The sequence below is a fragment of the Equus asinus genome, chromosome 26, assembly GCF_041296235.1.
Source record: "Equus asinus isolate D_3611 breed Donkey chromosome 26, EquAss-T2T_v2, whole genome shotgun sequence".
NCBI lineage: Eukaryota > Metazoa > Chordata > Mammalia > Perissodactyla > Equidae > Equus > Equus asinus.
Window position 1 is genome coordinate 38328315 of NC_091815.1, and position 12883 is coordinate 38341197.

General features: G+C 44.9%; 1 pseudogene; it reads left to right on the forward strand.

Moving 5' to 3' along the window:
* The first annotated feature begins 1846 nt into the window (after positions 1–1846).
* Positions 1847–9775, forward strand: LOC106840963 (leukocyte immunoglobulin-like receptor subfamily A member 6; annotated as a pseudogene).
* Positions 9776–12883: the final 3108 nt, after the last annotated feature.

Here is a 12883-nt window from a genome sequence, read left to right on the forward strand (position 1 = left end):
AGTCTTACATTCAAGTCTTTAATCCATTTTGAGTTAATTTTTGTGTATGGTATAAGATAATGGGCTACTTTCATTCTTTTGCATGTGGCTGTCTAGTTTTCCCAACACTATTTATTGAAGAAACTTTCCTTTCTCTGTTGTATATTCTTGGCTCATTTTTCGAAGATTAGCTGTCCATATATGTGTGGGTTTATGTGTCACTGTCACTGCTGGGGACCCAGAGACTTTTATACAGCCCCCACTGCTGGTGGAGCTGTTATCTGGGGTGCTCCCACAGGGGGCTGGGTCTCCACTTCTGTTGTGTTTCCTGAACCTCTGGCCACTGGTCAATCTGTTACTACTTCAGATGTACATGTGCATAGATATCTATGTGTCCTGTTGTGCTGTGTAGTGAATCCTGTGTTTGTAAATGGATGTCTGATTGGTTGTGACTTGGGAGGGAAGGACAGAGGAAACAACTCACTTAGCCATGATGCTGAAGGGGGAGTCACAGCTTCTAACATTCTCCTGGAGTCTTGGCCTATGCCTTCATGTGAGGACCTGGGGACCTCTCTGTGTCCACACAGGTGACCTCTTACCTTGGACTCTTTGATGGTCCCAGGCACCAATGGCCACACAGCTTTGTTCTGTACTCTTTACTGTGGTTGCCTCTCTCTTGTGGAAACTTTTGTTTCTCTTTTTCTGCATTTGTCTGTGGCTGAGTATTTCAGAAATATTGTAAGTATCATTTCTCAGTGTTAGGAGCAGACAAGAGCTCTAGGGGGGCACACCAATCATCCACTTGACTGTGGAGTCTGATCACATGACCACCCCCCCCCCCCCCACCATGTCCCAAGCTATTCATTTCTGAGCCTGGCCTGGAAATTGATATGCACCTTCTATGAACCCAGACCATTGACCCACACCACTTTAAGGAGTAAGATTCATGACATCGTGCTTCAGATGTGAAAAAAGCTCAGAGATGGGGCATTGGTGCTCATGGTTACATGGGCAGAGAGTGATGGAGGAATATTAAAATAAAAGTCAACATTGTTCCCAAATTCAGAGCACTGATGTGCTCATTGTCCCCTAAACCTGAAGATAGGACCACAGGATGAGGAGGAGAGCTCCGCCCATGGAAACAACGATCACTGAGAAGAGAGAAATGACTCATAAATTTGTTCCCAGAGAATTGGAGGTAGATGTTGCAAGGAAAAGAGAAGTCTCTGAGGGAGGCTGTGATAGAAAGAAAACCAACAGTCTGCGGCCAGCAGAGGAGGCTGTTTCCCTGTCTTAGATTACTGTATTTCTCCTTTATGCTCATTGCCACAGTGACCTTGAGCTGAACTGTACAGTGACATGGTGAATGTGTGTCTCCACTGATCTGAGCTCTGCAGTGCAGCAGGAACCTGCATCTTTGCTGAAGCATCTCCAGGGCCTGAAGAGTACTGTCCATGGTGAGGACCCCACAGGGATCTACTGATGGATGGACTGAGGACAAAGACCCCTTGGAGGAGACTTTGTGAGGAATGGTCATGCCATGGGTCCCCATCACTTGAAAGGGGCATCTCAGGAAGGCATCACATGTTTTTACTGTGAAGTCCTGTCCTTCAGTGATATGAGTCAAGATCAGGCACTGTGTGGGCTCAGAGGAGATCCCATTTCTATCTGAAATGTCTACATAGAACCTGGTACAACCTCAGACCCAGCCCTGGAGAGGTGCCCTTCCTTTTCCTGTGGGGCTGCTGATGTGACCTCATGACTTGAAGGACCCGTTTCCCAAGGGCCACACTCTGTGCATCTGTCAGTCCTACTAAGCAACTTTGTCTCCTCCATCTTCACAGTAGATCTAGAGTGAGGAGATGCCATGACCCCCACTCTCATGGCCCTGCTCTGCCTTGGTGAGATTTGAGTAGTGGGAGATGAAGACCCAGCCTGGGAGGGAGCCTGCCCCGCATCCATGTCCCGGTCTATCAGGAGACCACAGCATTCAGGAGGCTCGTGGGGAGGAGGGTTATGCTCAGGCTTCAGGGGAAATATCTTTCACAGATAATTCTCTTCCAGGGCTGAGTGTGAGCCTGAGGACACCAGTGCACACAGGTGAGTCTCTCTCCAGGTGTCCAAAGTCCCACCTCCTCAAAGGGGACAAGGAGCCATCCTCAGGCAGCTGGGGATGGAGAACAGCACTTCTGGGCTGAGGGATTGGGGACGTCTGGGAGGGTACAGGGGCTGAGATGTGGGGAAGTGGGGGAGTGGAATGTCTTGTGACTCAGCTTCTGATTTCCTTCCAGGGACCCTCCCCAAACCCACAGTCTCTGCTGAGCCAGGCTCTGTGATCCCCTGGGGCAGGCCCATGACCATCTGGTGTCAGGGGACCCTGGAGGTCCAGGAAAACCATCTGGATAAAGAGGGAAGCTAAGAACCCTGGGACAGACAGAACCCACTGGATCCCAGGAACAATGTCAAGTTCTCCATCACACACATGACAGGGCACACTGCAGGGTGATTTCATTGTAAATATTAACAGCCTCACAGGCTAGTCAGAGCGCGATGACCCCTGAGAGCTGGTGGTGACATGTGAGAAGACAATCTGGCATCTCAGGCTCAAGTTCTGCCTTCAGGAAAGGAGTTTGCTCTTAGGAGTATGTCCCCTCTCACAGTCCAGCCCTGGAAGATATGAGGGAGTTGTGATGCCATTTAACTTGCTGCCTTGTCCTTTCCTAGGATTCTACAGCAAACCCACCCTCTCAGCTCTGCCAAGCTCCCCAGTGACATCAGGAGGTAATGCGACCCTCCAGTGTGGCTCACAGCTGGGATTTGACAGGTTCATTCTGACTAAGGAAGGAGAGCACACCCCCTCCTGGAATCTGGACTCACAGTGACACCCCAAAGGGCATTTTCAGGCCCTGTTCAACGTGGGCCCCATGACCCTCCGCCACAGGCGGATGTTCAGATGTTATAGTTATTATAGAAACAAGCCCCAGGTGTGGTCAGATACCAGTGATCCCCTGGGGCTCCTTGTGCAAGGTAAGGAAGTCCCATCCTATACCCATTAATGTTTTAAGACACTAGGCAGAATATTTGGATCTTTGCTCTCAGGGAAGCTCCATGCGAGATCTTGGAGTGATGGGAGCATGGGTCTCCAAGGGCAGAGACACAGAGCATGAAAGACTGTGAGACCTGGGGGCCAGGATGGATAAGGGGACTGTATGGGAGGAATCAGCCCCTGCAATTCACAGGTGCATCTTTCTCTCAAGTGTGTCTGGGAAGCCGTCCCTCCTCACCCAACAGGGCTTCGTTGTGGCTTCTGGACAGAACCTGAGCCTCCAGTGTCACTCTGATGTTGGCTATGACAGATTTACTCTATCCGAAGAGGGGAGATGTGACCTCCCCCAGTGCTTTTCCTAGCAGCCCCTGACTGAGGTCTCTCAGGCTTACTACCCCCTGGGCCTTGTGAATTGGTCCAATGGGGGCTGGTACAGATGCTACAATGGACACAACCTCTCCTCTGAGTGGTCTGCCCCCAGTAACATCTTGGACATCCTGGTTTCAAATGAAAAGCCACTGGGTCTGTCAGGGACCCAGATTCTGCACACGCTCTGCTGGGGAGCCCCAGGTGGTGATGCCAGGATGAGGGGTGTGAGGCCCCCAAGAAGGGAGAGAGAGAGGGGTTGGGTGAGGACAGAGATAGACTCAGAGAAAACAAAACAGAGAGATTCAAGTCCTCAGAGAGAGGCCTTGGAACTCAGTTCACAATGAAGTGCAGCCCCTTACCCATCCTTTCGCCCTCTGGGATGGCTCTCTGAACCACCCTCTCTCTTGGTGCAGCTGGGCACCATAGTGGCCTCAGGAAAGAATGTGACCCTGTCATGTCAGTCATGAGTCCAGAGAGACACTTTCCTTCTGTCCAAGGAGGAGGAAGCTCATCCCCCCTAAGTCTTAGATCAAAGTATCAAGCTCAGCAGAACCAGGCTTGATTCTCCATGAGTCCTGTGACCTCAGCCCACGGGGGGACCTACAGGCGCTACAGCTCACACAGCACCTCCCCCTACCTGTTGTCACACCTCAGTGACCCCCTGGAACTCATGATCTCAGGTAAGGAGTCCCTGACCATTCTTTCTGAGTTGCTCAGCTAAGGGCTCTGTTCCCTGGAAGGCTGTCGGATGGGATGGGAGAGAGGTAGGCTCCAAAGGAGGGTCATCCAGAAGGGGTCTGGTACTCAGAGGCCCTCTCACCTCTGACCACCCTCTTCTCCATCAACTGCATTTGGAAGGTACAAGGGGGTAGAAGATGGGTCTTGCAGGGGCCACAGGGTGGATGGAGAATAGTTTGAGTGAGGTGAGGACTCTAGGGTCAGCCTCAGCACCTCGCTCCCTTCCTGCCCTCATTCCCAGGTCCCTGGGGACTCCAGCCCCCATCACCCACAGGGCCCATTAAAACGTCTGGTGAATCACAGAGGCCAGTTTTCTCAAAGTGAGCAAAGAATACCCTAGGCTAGTTCTAAGAGTTCTCACAGGATATGATGGTGCCTCAGATACTCAAGGACAGGCTTCTGTTACAGGGGAGCTGGAAGTTGGACAGACACGCCAGAGACCACAGGACTCCAGGAGCCCTGAGGCTGGATGGGTGACAGGCAGAGCAGTCACGGCAGAGGAAAATGTTGGGATCTAGGCTGAGGGTGGTACAACCAGGCAGAAATGAGGAGAATGGTAGCCCGACTCACTCACATATCCCATTCTTGGTTTATAATTTATGGGGTGGGGTCCATTGTGGGGACATGTCTTTGCTCCCTGTGACTGGGATTTTGGACAGGTCCCTGGTCCCGGAGCCCTGGTCTCAGGTGAAGAACCTCTGCCCCTGTCTTCCCTATGCTCAAAAGTTCTTCTCTGGGCCCCATCCACAAGAGAGTCTGGGTTATGATGGGGTCATCTGAGCACAGAGGAGGTTCCACAGATGAGGGTCCGGCCTATGAGAGGTGGAAATAGATGGTAATCTCCCACCTCAGGACACCCCATCCCTGCAGCCTCAGGCAGGGCTGTGGAAGGGAGAAGGATAGAATGAGACATGGTGAACCTAAGATGAGATGAGATCAGACTGAAATTTCAAGACAGAGGCCCCCACCAACTAACTTCCTGGTGTCTCTATCTCAGAACCACAGCATCACTACTCAGCAGGAGCCAGAAGAAGGGGGAGAGTCCCTTGATGTGCGCAGACTATGAGTCAGGGTGGGAGGGACCCCTGGAAGGTGGCTCTGTGAAGGCTCAGCTCTCCTGGGGGGCTGAATTTCTTAGAAAGCCTTTCCCCATCTGAATAAGAAGGAGCAGCCTGGCCATGACCTCCAGAAGTCCCTTCATTTCTGACCTTCTGGAGCATCTGGGAAGTGGATCATCATAGACCTGCTCCTGGTCCAGCCCCCTCTGTGTCTGTCCTGCTTCTCACAGTAACTTTGACCTTGTCAGGATTGAAAAACTGAGGCAGACAGGGTTCGGGTACATGTGGTTTTTACCCATCAAACCTGGAGTCTCAGCTTAGCAAGAGGAAACCACAGTATTGTGGACATTGCAAAGATTTAGAATCCCCATTGATTTGGCATCTTCAATCCTCTTTGTCCCACAAAAATACTGTAGGATTTTCTACCAAAAATCACTTCTTTTCAGATCACTTGGCTCCCAGGCCGCTAACTAGTTTTGGAGGGTGTGTGGAGTAGAAAGAGAGGGGCGGCTTTGCAGCATTTGGTGTCCAGGCCTGACATGGTGTCTAGGGAAGATGCTGGCCTGAGGGAGGATGACAGGCTGGGAGAGCTGGAGACAGGACAGATGGACATTCTCTTGGCAGCTCCCATTTCTCCTTTGCAAAAGATCTTTAGAAGAAGCCTCTCACCCACACATGTGGGGAGTCCCTGAGTCCTCTGAGACCAGGACAGGAGGTTGCTCAGTCTAAGGTGGGATCTGCTGTGGGTGCAGGTGGGACCCACACCAGGCATTCTCCTATAGAGAAAAGCATCCCTGCCCATGGGTACCACTCTGCACAGCCCTCGTGTGCTCACCTGGAGGTCTCCATGACACTCACAGCACACCTGAGACTAAGGAGGGACCATGCATGGCTCACTGGAATCACTTAAGGGATTACTGCACAGCATGTCTGTGTGCAGCTCCTGTCTACTCTGAATTCTCTGTGCACACTTCTCTATTATTGCTCTCTCTTTCTCTGAGAACTTTTATAGCAATGCTTGCTTATATAAATTTACTAATTTAAGTTATACAGATTTGTGACAAAAATAGGCAATTCTCCTATTTTCATTGGTATTAGATTAAATTTTTACTTTCATTGTGGAGAATAGCTTTTTATTTATATGAAGTTTTCTTATAAAAGATACTTAAAATGGAGTTTATTAATGACTTCAGATTCATTTTGAAGTTTTATTCAAAATATTGTCTATACTCACAGCTTAATATTTGTTCAACTACTTTATAAGTAAGATCTTTAGTTCTTTATAATTTCTTATTAATAGTTGAGTATAGATGACAATGATACTGGTTTGGTTATATTAGCTTTATATCATATTAACTTACTACAGATTCTCCAGCATTCAATTGCCTTTCAAATGATCTCCTCTGACTTACCAATAATAATTTTATCAACCTCAAGTAAATTGAAACTTCACTTATTTCCAGATGGTGGACCAATTTTATTTGCATAAAATAGCACATGATAATATTGACAAAGTAAAATGTTAAGATGTAGCTGAGTGTCACTTTAATAAAAAATCTTCATTTTTAGCCCAAACTAAGGCCAACACATCAAAAATATATATATATATTTGTATATACTACTATTGACCTATCCATGTAAGTTTATTTTTCTCTTACATTCAGATTTTATTAGGAAAAAATATTCCTTTTTTTGTAGAAATTAGCAATTTTTTTCTGGACTTTTGTACATCTCCTGATTTTTTTCTATTTAATTTAACCATGGTGAAATACATTTAAAAGACATCTTAGGATCAAATATTTGGATATTAACCCCACTGAATGACATCTATTGTTCATTCATACTTTCTAACTTGTATACGCTTGCTTAGAATTTTTACATGGAGATGTATAATGGGAATTGATCTATAATATGTTTCTTCACTTTTTATGTTAAAATAGATTTGCAGGGTTACCTAGTTTTTGTACTCTCCCAATTTATAATACCACTGATTTTCTCTGTCCCTTAAGGCTTTGAAGACCAGAACTGTTAACTTCATTGGTTCTGAATATTGGATATAGAAAGGATATAGGTTATCATTTTTGTTTTCATTTATTTAGTGTTTATTGAATGTAATTAACTATTACATGAATTCAATATGAAAAATTTGGGAAATTCACACATTCTTGCAACACACTTTCTTACCCAGCATTTTAGCCTGAAAAAGTCCAAATATAAAATTGAATGACTAGTCTTTTCTGTTTGAAAACTTATAGCTGTTTCAAGAGTTCTTTCAAAGAGAGAGAGAGAAAGCAAGAGTGAGAGAGAGAGAGACAGGCAGGGGCACAGAGAGAGAGATGATGATGATGACAATGGTTATGGAACATCCCTCATCTGTTCTGTATTTTCTATCCTATCTTGAATGCACCAAGCACCCAAATCTCAGCTCCACTTTCTCCTCTGGACCCTCCCTACATCGCATAGACATGACTTTATTCTTTGTTAAAGAACAGACTGAGATCTTTCTGGAGACCTTATCTTTCTGCAGGTGTGATGGGCCTCATCTGGGTCTTCACACAACTCCTATCAGGCTCCGTCTATTCAAGAATCAGCTTAAACATCATCTCCAAGTGTAACCTTCACTGTGACACTGTGTAGAGCAGACCTGCCTGCTTATAACATAATTTATTTCTTGTAATTAACCCAACCTACACTGTATGGCTATATGGGTTGAATTTTCTTTCCTCTCTCGCATATATATCTGATCAACCTCTCACCCACGGATCCTTAGTCTTCAGTTGTTGAATAAGTAGAAGCTGTCATATCTGGAAGAGTTAGCTTGCAAGGTCCATATCCCAGAATGAACAATGAGCATTCATGGACTCAGTTATTTCTTTATTGGGAGATGATTTTTCTCAACAACTCTGAGCTCTTGGGGCACATCCAAACTCTGTCCCAAAGTGACTCAGAGGCAAATTCAGAAAACAAAGGGAGACTGAAAGAATCTAATTAAAACAGAGGGAACCCATCTACAGCAGAGAAAGTGTTTATTAAGGGACTACATAAGAGTTGTCTCATGAGAAATTGTAAGGAGGAATTATAAGAACACAGAGCCCAGGGAAAATCCTTGAGCTATATCAACTCCTCACCCATCCCCACTTTTCTATGACTTTCATAGTCAGCTGACACCATCAGAAAATAAGTCAGACTCCAAGAGTACTAAGCAGGAAAAATTCTCAGTTATGCGGCTGGTACAGGAGGTCATTTCCTGTCAAAGGGAAGCAGGTGCCTGGGTGGGCATCCAGGGATTCTGGGTGATTTTTGTCTGCCCTGACCTCTGTGGCCTTTCTGTCCACAATTCTTAGCCTCACATTCCAAGCATTAACAGTGGAGAATCTCATCCAGATGGTTGTGGCTGCCTTGATCCTGCCGGTCTTTGGGATTCTGCTATTTCAGGCTCTAGACAGACCGAGAAGACCACAAGATACAGCAAGGTGGTAAACATAAGAGAGACAATGCACTGTTCAGAGTGATAGGGCCTTGGAGATAAATCTTGTGTGTCCAGGAGCTTCTGAAAAACATCTGGGGCATATGCTGTGTGAAGTATCAGAAGGTCATTGCAATATGGAGGAATCATTGTTCATGTGCAAGGACAATGTCTGGACTCTTCTGCCATTAAACTGTGGAACTTTACTTCTCAACCACTGTTGACTTATCTTGAGGTGCTCCTGTCTTCACTCCTTTCTGTGAAATTAGCATATATCCCACATGGAAGATATGGGACCACACCTCCTTACACATTCATGCTCTGGTGCGTTTTCATGTAATACATTCTTCTTAATTTCTAATTACCACATAACTTGATTTCTGTGTTAAGCAGTCTCCATCTCTTCATGAAAAACACAATCTATCTTAAATCAATAAATTGGCATAACAAAGATCTTGGCTAAAAGAAGAAATCTAAAATGATGCCCTAACAACCTCTCTGGGCTCCAGAAACCCTTTACTTTTCATCAGGTTGTACCTGTGTAATTTCTGTAGAAATATCATCACTTGGAATCAAGACATTGCTTTCTGAAGTGACAGCACGGTTCTTACCACTTTTGAAAAACCCACTGTTATAAACACTGATCAAGGCTTTTTTCAGTTTCTCTGGTGTATATTCTCCCTTCACAGCCAAATTTAAGGTGCCAAGGTGAAGTCCCTGATGTAGAGTTGGGAAGTGATGCACAGAATTGACTCTTACAAAACAGTCTAAGCCATTAGGACGGCTTGAATTCCACTCTGACAGCCTCCAAATGCTGTTAATTTTCCTTGCATTTTATCTGTAATGATCATTCATACTCCAACGCTGTGGCACAGTTTCAGTGAAATCACAAGACCAAAATTCCAGCACATTCGGGTGAGATGCAAAGTGAAAAATGGGAATATCAGTTTTAGGAAAGAGTAGTGAGCACATAGAATTCTGATTCAATTCACTTCTTGTAGGAACGCAAGGTACATCCATCAATTCATAGAGTAGATTATACTTATCTACTTGAAGTAAGAGACACACAGCTCTTCTTCAAGTATATACCTTAGAGAAAAGGTATATGTAGATATGCATCAGGATCCATGCACAAGGACATTGACAAGAGAGTTATTCACATTAGTCAAATCTTTTTAAGACTACGTGAACCAAAAAACATAGAATTTGGTGTTCTATGTAGAAAATCAAATATATGCCATTGAAAATGAACAAACTAAAATTCAAAATGGCCGTGCATATCTATCTTCGAATATGATAATGAATAAATGTAAGAAGATTATAAAAACAATATCTTTAGTACTATCATGTTTACTTAATGTTAAAAAGGAAACAATGTATTATTTAGGAATGTATACCTAAGATAAACCCCATGAAGAAAGCAAAGAAAGAATTCCACCAAATACATGATGGTGGTTACAAATAAGATGAGGCTGGATAGTTTTGTTCAAGATGGAAATCATAGAATCTTCTGGAATACTGACAAAGTTCTTCTCAAGTTTCATTTGATGACTCATAAGTCTACTTGTCATTACTTGTAGATTACATTTCTACTCTACAGACTCTATTTTCCATACAAGTTAGTGAGGTGTGTGACAGCCACATCCTATACTAGTGACTAATTCCTAACAAAGTCGCTGTTGACTTGTTATAGCAAATACTTCACAAGTTGGACTTGTGTTTTCATCAAAACATGACCTCCACCTGCCTGATCACTGTCACCTGACTCTAGTCAGACAATGAGCCTCTTTCCAGGTGACAAACTGTGTCTCTGAACAAAGACTTTGGCCAATACTTAACCATATGCAACTAAGAATTTAAAGAAGGTTCATGTGAGTTCCTGAACCCATAATGGCCCAAGTCTCTGAATTGGGATGAATCCAATCAAAACGTGCTTGAGGATGATTTCAGAGATGAGGTTTAACTCCATCAGGTAGTGGTTTGAGGTCATATCCCTAGGGTTGGTTCCAAACTATACCATACTCCGAGTATTTGGCCTTTTCTTGGACCTACTCAGCAAGAACAAGATAGAAGTCATGGGAGAGAACCAGCTCCCCTTTCCTACAAAAAAACCTACGTCAGAGGTTCTCGTGTACCTTGTTCTGTGAATCTTGTTCTGTTCTGTCTGATTCTGTCTGCTTCCCTCATCTGCACTGAACCAGACAAGATGAGCTGGTGTAGTACCTGGATCTCCACATCCTCACCCTGTGTTTCCTGGAGTGGAAGTGGTTTGGACTGCAGGGAAATCAGCCCAGACCTGATTCTAGAAAAATTGGGTCCACATGGAGCTCAGCAGACATAATCACTTTCAAATGGGGTCCTTTATCTATCCACTTCCTTTTTCCTAGAATTCTCAACACTCCTGTTCACTTCAGCTGAGAGTCTTCCACATCTCTCAGATCTATCCTCTCACTTCACCTTCTTGAGGTTGACCTTCCATGATGCCCAGACTAGTTAGGATCCTCTATTGTCTAATATCCAATCTTCAAGGACTTATTCCACACAACATATGTCATAGTGTATAATTACATATAGGTTGTAATTAATTATTTGATGTCCATCACATCCCCAAGACCAGTATGAATCAAGAACAGGATCCACTTCAGTTAAGCACATATTTTTGTTTTCATGCTTGGCAAATTGTGTGAATATGTTGACATTTCTAGATAAATTTTGACTGATCAGAATGTTGAATGGATGGATTGTAAATGGAAAATTGAGAGAATGAGGTTCATTTCCCACACACACTGCAATCTGAAGTAAATCAAGCCTGCATCTTCCCTTGCTGCCTTCCTCTTTCATTTGTGCAAATTTGGTCCCTCTCTCAGTTCCAAGACCCAAGAATTCCCCATTTTCGACACCATTCAGCTGAGACATAAGAAAAAGTTGGCAGAACAAAATAATCCAAGCCAATAAAAAACAAAATGATGGAGGCAAGACTGGCTACACAGTCTGTGGGGCACAGTGCAAAATGAAAATTCAGGGCCTCATGTGCAAATTTCAAGATGGTGACAGCAGAACATTCACACAGTTTTGAGGCATATCCAGGCACACAGCTCACCACCCGTGAAGCCTGCCCTGCAAAGAGCAATGGGGAATCCAGTTATTGCACATTGTTGTGCTGATGAGCATTTTCTGAGAGCCTCTTGGGTGCCAGGACCGGGGATGGGTACTGCACACACTCCTCTGCTGAATCTTCACCACATAACTATTAAGTGAGGCTCATCTCCTCCTTTGTAAAGAGGATTTCAGGGTCATGAATTAAGTTGCCTAAAATTCACTGATTCAAGGAAACTATCTATTTACAAATGAGCCTGTCTTCTATCTTCTGCCCATTCCAGCTCACTTCCTCCCAAATCAGTCCTACCCAGGCATTGCCTTGAATAGCTGGCAGGACCCTCACCCACAGCTTCACGGTCGGTCCTGGTTTCTGTCTCAGCCCCAGTCTCTGTAACTTTGATGAAGGCAGCTGTGTAAGGAGGTGGTGAACTCTGGGGATTGCGTGATCTGGATTCCACTCACAGATGGAAACTCACTGGAGATATGACCTTGAAGAACAGACACAATATTTCTAAGCCTTGATATTGTAGTCTTTAAAGCGGAGATGAAATTTGAGAGTTAGAAATCATTCCAAAAAATAACTCCACTGACAGGCCCTGAAATAACTGACACTTCACAAACAGTAGTCCCTTCCCTTAGGCCTTCTTTCTGGAAAGGAGAAAAAAGTAGGGCCCCTTGAAGAGAGGTTCTCATTTCTTCCAGGGCCCTCCCTGCACCAAGATTCCAGATTTTCCAGACATTTTTCCATGGCAATGATCCTGTGAACATCTATGCCTGGAGAAAGGGACACGTTGAGTTCCAGTATAACCAGGCACATTGAGATCCAAGAGCAAGACAGCAGTCCCCAATCACTCCATGTGCACAATGACTGCAGGCTTTGCAAATGCCCCCAACAGAAAGTGCCCCTGGAGGTAGAGATGACAGGCCAGGGGCCTCCATAGCCCACTCTTCTACTCTCTGCTTCTGTCCTCAGGCTGAACAGGGAACTGTGTCCTCACACAGATCCCATCTGTACCTGGACCACCCACAGTGCCGTAGGGACCAGACATGGATCATAGTGCTGCAGAGTCTCATGCTACCTTCATAGAAATATCTCTATGATGACATTAAATATCCTTCAAATAATAA